Source organism: Helianthus annuus, chromosome 1, assembly GCF_002127325.2.
Source record: "Helianthus annuus cultivar XRQ/B chromosome 1, HanXRQr2.0-SUNRISE, whole genome shotgun sequence".
Lineage (NCBI taxonomy): Eukaryota > Viridiplantae > Streptophyta > Magnoliopsida > Asterales > Asteraceae > Helianthus > Helianthus annuus.
Window position 1 is genome coordinate 115,784,076 of NC_035433.2, and position 11,197 is coordinate 115,795,272.

The window sequence follows — 11,197 nt, forward strand, 5'->3', positions numbered from 1 at the left end:
CTTCCATTAATGCTCCTTGATCCGACGTGATAGCACACGGATCGTGGTTTAGATCAAGGGCTAGGGATTGGCCACGTGTAAAGTGACTAAGTGGAGATTACTCTTCATTTGCATGCATTCGTTGTGAATTTAGGGACGACTGATATAGCGACACGTGTCCAGACGGTTGTAACCGTCTTGGTGGTGCACGATTGTATTATTTCTAGAAGATTACTGCTGTAATCTGGTGTGACACCTTATCGTGTGGAAACAGGTGAATAAATCCCAAGTCTGGGCAAATAATATCCAAGTCTGAATATTAAGCGGAAGTATCTAACTCCGGATTATTATCCTTTGTTTTGTGTAGGAAAGGCGCAAGGTTTTATGGTTCCCTTTGGGCGCAAGTGTTGACTGTTGTGGGCCTTTTAAGCCTCTCTTTTTGTGAGACCAGTGCGCGGCCGCGCAAGGTGCCAGGCTGAAAGTTAAAGTTGTGGTATGGTCCCAAGCACTTATTATGAGGTTCTTGGGACCTTACCCCTTCACCACTGTTGATATCCACCACTGCTACACCTAAACCAACACCACCACCATAAAAACAACCTGCCAAAAAGCAGAAAACAAAACCATCCTCACCAATACCATCCAACACTGCAACAAATGTTGACACTTCAACAGTTGTTATGACAACAGTGGTTGAGACACTAGTTGTTTCAGCAGATGCTAGTCAACCAACCACTACTTTCCAATTTCCTTCCCAAGCAATTTTCATTCCTATTTCCAACTCTCCAACAAAAACTCCTTCTCCTAAATCTGTTTATGCAGGGGAAAGAAAATTCCAGGTGAATGATGATGATATACCTGCACCTACTCCCATATCATCTTCACCATTCATTTAAACTAACCCTGAACCATTTATTCCTCCACCATCACCAACATCCAATCCACTTGTTCAACCACAAACACTCGAAGGTCAAGACCCTTCAAGAACCATCCCATTGGCAGTAAATTATCCTCTAGAATTGCATGCATTGAAAGATGAAATGAGACAATTCTATACAGAGGATGATCCATCCAAGAGAACCTTCCCATCTCTTCATGGCTTCAGAAATCCAAGAAACATTGATGATTATCTGAAACTAAAAGCCAAGCAAGCTGAATACATTGCTTAGCAAGAGGGTAAAGGGAAAGGTGACACCAACTTCTCAAGTCGAATGCAGCATGGGTTAAGTAAAGTAAGGAAACTGGAAGACTTTGCAAGGGATTTGAGCAAGGAGATGTCAAACCTGCTACCAAATGCTGATCTTCAAAAGTAGCTAAGGAAAAATCTCTTAGAGCTTATCATGAGAGACAAATTTTACCCTGCCAAAGTAGAACAATTCAAAGACTGGCCACTCACAGTTCTCAAAGAAGAAGTAAACAGAATTGAAAGAATAGTGAATGATCCTCAGAGCTTACTTTAGAATACAAGAGGAAGAAAGCTAAGTTGGTTGCAGCTAAGTATGGGTCTGCAAAGACCATTTCAAGATGGTCCAGGCAGTATGTTGATCAAATCTATGACAAGCTGGAAAAATTAAGAGAAACTGATCCAACAGCTCCAAAGAAGCCAGTATACAAAGACAAAACCACTGATAAGCTAGAACAGCAGGCCCTCTCTCTGAAAACACTGTTCACATCCTCTGACTTATCCACCCATGTCTTAGATCAAAGAAAAAGACAGAAGCAGATGGATGAGGAAGATGCAAAGAGAGAAGCTGATATCATGAAAGAGTCTATCAAGAACCAGATCATGTATGGCTTGGATGATGCCTCATTAAAGCTTCAAGCTCAACTTGTTGTAACAGTTCAAAGGCTGACAAGCAGACCTCCTTCACCAAACTCATCACAACTAAAGTCTCTCCCTAGAAACCCATTGGACTCAAAAATACTAAAGTGGAAGTCTGATAGAAAGACCCATGTATTGACTTTGCTCAAGTCTAATGGTAGAGTTGAACACATTTCAAGGGAGAATGCATTAGGCCTGGATGCAACTGATCTCCTAGATCTTTTAGAACTTCAACTACACAGGGATGAGGATGATGAAGACTCCATGAACTTTGAATTACAATTCAAAGGGCAAATCAGGGAGAAATTGATGAGAGAATAAAGATCATGAATAAGGAAGTGTTTTGGCATCATCTGTTCTAGGGGGAGGTTGTTGGCCCATGTAATCATACCTAGAAGAACAGATGATACTGAAAGCCAAAACTAGTTCTCAACAGTTGATCATCAATAAGCAATCCATGTCCTAAGTTCCTTCAATGGCAGTGTTTCTATCAGCTGATGACTCTAAGTACTGAATCCCCTCAACAACTGCTCAACAACAACTGCTGATCATAAAGACTGAAGACCTATCAACTGCTGATTGTCAAAGGCCTGATCAACTATTGAAGAAAGCACTGATATTCAACATCATTGCTTAGACAACAACAGTGGAAAGCAACATCAGTTTTTATGTATCAGTTGTTTAATGTAACAGTGCTTTGTATAGATCAGTGTTTAGAGGTTGTTAGTCAGTTAGATGTCACTGTCTAGGTGACGTCATCATTAGATGCTCAGTGGTTAGGATTGTACTATAAATAGAACAGTACCTGTACTGTTCTATTAGCTCTTTTGCACACACTCATCTTGTACGAACTAACTGTGAGCTCAGGCTGAGGGGGAGTTTAGTATTGCATGCATGCATAGTTGAATCTTGTAATTCATACAATCATTCGATTAATGAAATCATGTTTGCTGAAAACTATTCTCCTGTGATTGTGTTCTAAAGTTTGATTTCCATCTCCGCTGCAATACATCTTTGTTTTTACCTTCTTACATTAATTATTTAATTAAACAACACAATCAAAGAAACTCAGATCCTAACAAGATCAGATTTCACACTTGGCTCCTTGGATGAAAACCTTCACTTCCTGGACTTTGCGCTGGTTACATGGGGCATTCCTAGTAGCCGCGCGGAGGACAGAAGCGCAGATAATCTAAGGAAAAGCACTAAATGTACAAGTGGCAGAACAATGGACCAATGAGCGTTCAACAGGTTGTATCCGATCATGCTCCACGATTGACAATCGTACAGGAGACAAGAAGGTACACAATGACGCTTACGTGGCACCAGTTAGTGTGCGCCGACAACTGCACCACGATCTCCACTTAGTCGCTGATGACAGAATAGACAACAAGGACAACGGTCAAGCCACGTGGATCCAATCAGCGTGCGCCAGCTCCCCTCTCGCCCAGAAGCACCAACGGTCGTGGAAGAGGGGACCAAACAGATATTCCTTGTTGTCGACTTCAGGCCCAAGGCCCATCCGCCCATCTCCTTCCACATCACTTCGGATATAAATAGGAACCTTCATCTACAGGCTTAAGGATCCACTTCCTTGCTCTCTCACTCTCTTAATTACATACTTAATCCTCAAAGCAGATACTTATTCTCACGCCGGAGAGTGGTTACGAGGAGAACCCCCATATTCCCCTCCTTGTAATGAGCTTAACGGGGTGTTTAGTGTTTTACAGGATAATCATCATCACAGCTTGGGCGAGGCAAAGAAGATTAACCTTATTTGTCGATGCACAAATCACAAACTAATCACCAGATTAGTTTGGTGTTTTTTCAGGTAAAGAACTAACCTTTTTAATAGCAAAGGTATTTAAAAAAATCTAAAAATTAATCATCCATCCACTTTAGATTAAATTTAAAGATAATTTTGTTTTCCAAAGTAATAAATATCCTCTATGACTTGTCACCTAGTGGTATAATAATATGGTGTTTGCTCATCTTAAAAGTGTGTATGGGTTGAAGGAGTGGCGGACCTAGGTACATTTTACACGTGGTCGGAAATTTTGGGGAACGATTATTTATCGCGATATATTAATTTTTTCCATTATGGTTCAGGTCATGTGTCTGGTTGGGTCACTTGATACAAAGATAAAACCAAATTGAATTTCAAATACATAACAAAAGTACGTCATTCGTCATTAAAAATGCATAATATAAATATAAATATCCCTACGGTTGCTCTCTACGTGTTTTATTTTTTTATTATAAGGCAAATTGGAAAATAATAATCCCATCTTTCTGAAATTGGCCGATAATAATCCCAAGTCAGTTATTAGCCAATAATAATCCGACCTCGTCCATTTTTTTGTAAAATAGTCCGCCGTTAAAATAGCTTAACGGAGTTAAGTTTTTTTCCGAATTACAAACTGATGTTTTAGGGCTTTTGATCAGAACGAGGATACGAGTCGATTGATATAAAACCTACCTCGAAATACTGCCCCAACCCACGAAAATGGTGCTTCAATTCGGGTGTTTAACTTCCAGTTAACAAAATTCAAGCCATTTCGAACACAATTTCGAGGTAAGTTTTACATCAATCGACTTGTATCCTCGTTCTGATCAAAAGCCCTAAAACATCAGTTTGTAATTCAGAAAAAAACTTAACTCCGTTAAGCTTATTTTAACGGCGGTCTATTTTACAAAAAAAAATGAACGAGGTCGGATTATTATTGGCTAATAACTGACTTGGGATTATTATCATCCAATTTCAGAAAGATGGGATTATTATTTTCCAATTTGCCTTATTTTAACCTAATCATTATATAGTGTTTTAAAAAACGGTTTGAACCAGCCGGTTATACCGGTTCAATCGCGTACCGGTGGTGAGTTCGGTACGACAGACCCGATTTAAATGGGGTATTCAATCTTGGATTGACTGACGGTATTTTCGGTATAACCGGTTTGGACCGGCGAACCTGTTTCGCCTAGCCCAATGTTGCACCATAAAAATTAAAAAAGTATATATACAAAAAACTTATGACTAATCATGACGAGTCATTGTTTAGACCAAATTCAACATGTATAAATGTGATAACTTACGTACTTTAACATGAAACATTGCAAATAGTTTGTATTAAGTTTGTTAATTGTTATATTTACATCATTTGTTGAAGATGACTTTTTTTCGTTTTGATCATAACATATTGATCATGTGTATCAGTCTATCCAAGAACAACTTAAATAATTAAAAAATGTGAATGGTTTGTTAACATCTATTTAGTATTAAGATGAGTGTTGAATACCAAAGTATAAGGATGATGATGATAGTAAATTCATCTTTTAAGCGATTGTGTGCTTGATGCATTCTAACACTCCAAAGCCATGAATCTATCATAAACTTCTATTTAATAGAACTTTGTTAGAAACTATAGTTTTGATTATGGAATTATGTAATTATGTAATTTTAGCTTATTTTTTGAGTTGAAGTAATATTTTTATGATTTATAAGGTTAATTGGTTAGCCGGTTGAATCTTCCGGCATAATCCGGCACAACCGGTTAAACCATTTCTAAGCCTAACCCGGTATGGTTAAAAACCGATTTTTAAACCATTGTCATTATATATATCATCTATGGAAACATTCTTAAACAATCATTTCCAATATAATAAATATAATTATCGCTCAAATTCTTTCACCGATCAGAATATGCAAATTAGACTTCACATGCAGCAGAAAAAAAAATCCAATTGTTGTGGCGGATAAAAGAGAGCTAACGTTATAAATTAAAGGTGTTTTCTTTAACCATCAATTCTCCCTAAGTATTAGGTGAGGCCACCGATTGGAACATGGATCTCCTCATATATCTCCATGGCTTGTTACTTTCATATCTCAGCCTCATTACTTTCATCAGCTTTTCAGACTAATTAGCCAAATAGAATTGAAAAAGTTCTAATACCAAATAAATTTGATTATTTGAAACTAATATATAAAATAGGGTTATCATAACACAAAAATAAAATATATTAAAATAAAAATTTCAATCTTGTTGTTACTCTCAATGTTTTACGACATATACAGCTGCAAGAGTACATGCACATCCCACGCAACCTCCGGTTGTCACACACATGACACGTAGATCAACCACAAAATTATGAAAACAAGAATTTTGATAACATGTAAATCCCAAGCTTCAACATCCAGTGGTAAAGCTTAAGATTTTTGACGGAGGGTTGAAAACGTATATACCCAAAAATTTCTATAGAACCGGGGGGTCGAAAACATATATACCCAAAAATTTTTATACGAAAGCTACATACATAACACTACTAAACGAAAAGTTCGAGGGTCGGGCGCTCCCCCGGCCCCTTCTAACCTACGCCCCTGTCAACATCTGAATCCCAAGCTGCAAGTTTCACCCTCGTTATTCACTAGCTCGATCACAAAATCATGGTTTCTGGAGGTTTCCCCCTCGTTATTTAATAATTCAATCCCAAGCTTTGCGACACTATTAGTTTCATTAACTAAACTCTTGTTTGTGTGCGTTTTAAGGATCGGTGATGGAATTTATGTGTGTCAGTTAGGATTTTATATTATATATACTACTAATTTTATTTTCATGTGGTGCGGGAAACCCCGTCCCATATAGGTAGATGTCCTTACAAGTTAGTGCTTAGGTGTGAAGTTACTATTTAAAATAAATAATAATAATAATAATAATAATAATAATAATAATAATAATAATTGTGTTCTATGGTTGAATTAAGCATGCAATTAAGTAACTAATCACATATTCAGTTGGGATATAATTTCGACATCCTTTTCGTTCAATAAAGTCAAATAATTATTCATTTGACTCTTGAGATCTTTGTCAACAAAATAATGTGGGTAATTTATTTATTTGAAGGGCCACCAACACACTTGACAAACAACCCTAATGCCATTGCCAATATTAAGATAGAGTGAATTTCAAATTTTGTCCTTTATCTTTATATCCAATTTCAGTCGTTGTCCTTTGTCTTTAAAATTGATAAGATTTATACTTTATACATGTTACGTCCTTTAACCCTAACTCAATTAAATTTTTCTGTTAAATCTGGTGATGTGCCTTGCACGCGAGGCCATTTTTGTCATTCACTTAAATAACTTAATATTCCCATTTAATCAATAATTGCCCTTCTTCTCCAAAGTCCGAAACCAAACTATTGAACTAATACCTGCACCATGAAGGTTTTAACCAAACTATTGAATTGTAACAGATCTTACATCTTGAAGGTTTAACCAAACTATTGAATTGGTTTAAGATTGAACTCTTTTGAGTTCAAATAAATGTGATTTTGGAGTTAGGGTTACGAAGATGACGGCGAAGACTAGTTTGTTTGTGGTTGACAGCTAAGATTTTGGAGTTGGATATCAAAGATTATACCGAGGAAGATGGCAGTTCCGATAATGACGGCGAAGATGCGGCGGAGGAAGGTGGCGGCGCGTTGGTGGTTGGGGTAAGGGTAGGGTGGGGGTCCGGTGACGTTGGGAGGAGGATATCTGGTGACGAGTGGTGGTGGTCATCGGAAAATCGGAGTGGATGGGGCTGCAGTTACAGATCCTCCTGAATATTCTTTATCAAATCTCGTAAGGGTAATTGAGGAACAATTATGTAGTGTTGATTTTGATTTCAGATTTTAGATTTAATTTGATTGTAAAAACAATACCTTTTTATTTTGAGGTTTTGCTTGTTTGGGCAGAATTGCAGGGATGATATGAAAATTATGAAATTGGTAGCTTTGGATTACTGAATTCGTATGGTTTTAGGGGGGATGAAGGTGACTTATGGATGAATGGGGACATGTGCGGCAGTAGGTGTATAAATGGTTATAAATATATTAAAATTTATTTTTGTTTTATGTAATAGAATAAATGGGTAAAAAGACTACACTACCCTTTTGTGACTTGATTTAACAAAAATTTTTAACTGAGTTAGTGTTGAAGGACAAAATGTGAAGCATTTTAAAACATAAAGTACAAATCTCATCAATTTTAAATATAAAGGACAGCGCCTGAAATTGGGTATAAAGATAAAGGACAAAATTTGAAATTCACTCATTAAGATATAAACAACTTAAATCGGACATGAAAACTACCGTGTTTAAATCGGATATAAACAACTTAGAAACTTCTGAACTGAACTGATAAATCAGATTAACCAGGTAAACTGAAATAAAGAGGTGTGTTCGATCAGTTTAAAATTCAATTGGTTTTGTCTTAATAGTTTATCAGTTTAATAACCCGGACAATTTAAAAATTGGAACTGACCGCTTAAATTAAGCCGGTTATTTATACTTTTTATTTAATTTATGTGTATGAATTATATACAAGAAATGTTTATATTGTTTAATATTCTAATACAAACTAACACTTAAAAAATGAGTCAAATGTCATTTTAGTCTTTGTGGTTTCAGTCATTTTTACAGTTTAATCCAAAGGTTTCATTTTTCATCTGTGGGTCCAAAAAGGTTTCATCATTGCCATCTTAATCCATTGGGTTAACTTCCTCCATTTTTTTGTTAACGAGAAACGCAATTTGGTCATTTTATATGTAATTCTGTGAACTATAAGGGCAATTCGGCCATATAAAATGATGACCAAATTGTCTTTCTCGTTAACACAAATAATGGATGAAGCTAACCCAGTGAACTAAAATGACAACGGTGAAACCTTTTTAGACCCACATGTGAAAAATAAAACCTTTAGACTAAACTGAAAAAATTACCCAAATCATATGGACTAAAATAACATTTAACTCTAAAACAATTAAAGAATCTATTCAGACCATGAAACCTTCAAAATCAGTTGAAAATCAGTTGGACAACCTACTCGATTCCACGTATTTTGTTTGTCGTTCCATAAATCACTCTAAAAAGTAATAATAACGACGAATTAACCAACCTAATAACGGATGCATTTTATGTAGGATAATATAAAATTATAATTTTTAAAGTTGGAAAATAATATCTACATATGTAAGCATGGAATATTAAAATTTTAAAAACATGATGAGAAAGAAAAGAAGTCAAAGGTATGAAGAAAAGAAACAAACACAAAGTTGTGGTTGGTGGTGGGTCAACAACCTACCTACTTACCACCTACCCACATTCTATCACTACTTTCTTCTACCACCCTATTTTGAATAATATTTTACACTTTAAAATAACGTTGGTTGTTTTTGTATAAATGTGTTTTAAATAATACACCACACTTTCTAGATTGTGTTGGGTTTACTATTAGGCTGGATGGTGTGGGGGTCGTCCCCAGTCCGTCCTGCTTAGTCGGCGTCGTCCCCCCAATTTCCCCCCACCGGTGTCGTCCAAATCGTCGGACATTAGACAATTGAGACGGGCCTCCCCTCTCTCACACACCTATACATACAATATATACATATATATTTTAGGTCCATCCCCCATTTACTTACCTTCACCCTCTTTGTCCCATCCTCACACCCGATCTACATGACGCTTACGTGACGGATCATCCTCCAAGGATGAGCCCTCACCATACTACATAGCCTTACTAGCTTCCGGTAGACTCGTTGCATTGTTTAAACTCGAACGGCCTCAAATTTATTATTTGTTTCAAAACATCAACGTTACTCGCACTTTGTCTTAAATGGCGTAATCCAAACACGACCCGTTTAACACTTTTATCTAAATATCAAACGGGTTAATGGGTAATGATTAACTTGTAAACATGTTAATCAGGTTGGTGTTACGCACACCATGAACGGGGGCCGACCTATTTAATTAAACACATTGATGGGTCAATATGTTTAATTACGGGTTAAACAGTTCAACTCGAATACAAATGGGTTGGTGGATGACCCGTTTATCAAATATGTTAGATATGGCAACCAATATTTTATTATTTTTGTGTCGTGTTTTGGGTTATGTCAAAAATTGTTACTCTAGAGTTTATAAGGTATTTGTTTGTTTATTATTAAATTATCATTTTTAAGATATAACTAAATTTATATATTAAATTGGATGTAATATGTATTTTAAAAAGTAGATCGTTAATGTTGATCCTTTAAATTTTCATTTATGACTATAATATTAGAGTTTTAATCAATTAAATTTGTAGCTTTTGATTTCAACTCTAAAATGAAATTTGAATATAATTACTAAAGAAAATACACAGGTGGTTATAGTGTCACAATCAACATAAGTGTCAACTCTTAACGTTCTAGAACTCATATTTTCGTTATATATAACTCACAATTAAATATATTTTTTGATCATTATATCAAAAGAGGTACCGATGAAACTTGCTAGATCCTTGCTCAAATTTTTGACTTAATTTATGGGGTAGGACTTTATCCTTGGCACCTTGCTCATATGATTTTAAATGTGTGAAGTTGATATGGTTATGATCTTCATGTTAGGTTTCCATCAAGCGTTCTAGATCTATCCTGTTCTTTTTTTTTTCTAAACGGTGTACGGTTAGGATGTCGCTAACTGGGTTGCTAGTTAGTATGTTAGTATTACCAAGTTAGTTGTTGATGCAACAAATACTAGACCGATGGTAGTAGCTAGGCTGGTTAGGCAAAAAGGTTGGAGGATTCCGGTTTGCCTAACGCAGGTCGTGGGGTCCCCCCACGTTTGCAAGACGTGGAGAGAGGTTCACTAGTTAGATTTTGTTGTTTGCTCAAGATCCTCCACTGAAGTGTGTTCAGCTTCGGATGTAGGAGCTGTCACACCCCGAAATATCAGAGCATTGGCGTGACTGGACTGGTATCTTCATTGCACAGCGGAAGCAAATAAGCTAAGATTTCTAGAAATCGAACGCCCACTAAGTACTCGAATCCTTGATGGTTCTCCTATTCCAACCGTGCCATAATTTCTGAAATGCAACCTGAGAAAGAAACATGCGAAAAATCAACATAAAGTTGAGCGAGTTCATAATTTGTTTGTAAAAGATTTGAAGTAAATCTTTTTGAATAACCGGTTTTTAAAGTATTGTTGAGAAAACGAATTTAAAATCATTTTCTTGTCACGTTGTATGAAAACTTTGTATTTGTAACGCTTTATGTTCGTAAAATCAAGTATTCTTGTATAAATCAAGTACTCTTGTATAAATCAAGTATTCTTGTATAAATCAAGTATTCTTGTGAAATAAAGTATTCTTGTGGTACGAATCTTGTACCAATAAAGTATTCTAGTATATATCAAGGTTGTTAATGGGTTGCAAGGCCATTAACATGTGACACGACATAGGAAGTCACCAAACCATAGGCATTTTTCTAAGTTGTCGATTCACGACTGAGACACAAAAGCACTACTCGGTACTCGTTCTCACCGAGAGTGTGGCTGCCTGACACCCGTTAGATCTAACCTTTTGTTCTGCGGTCTTAGTAT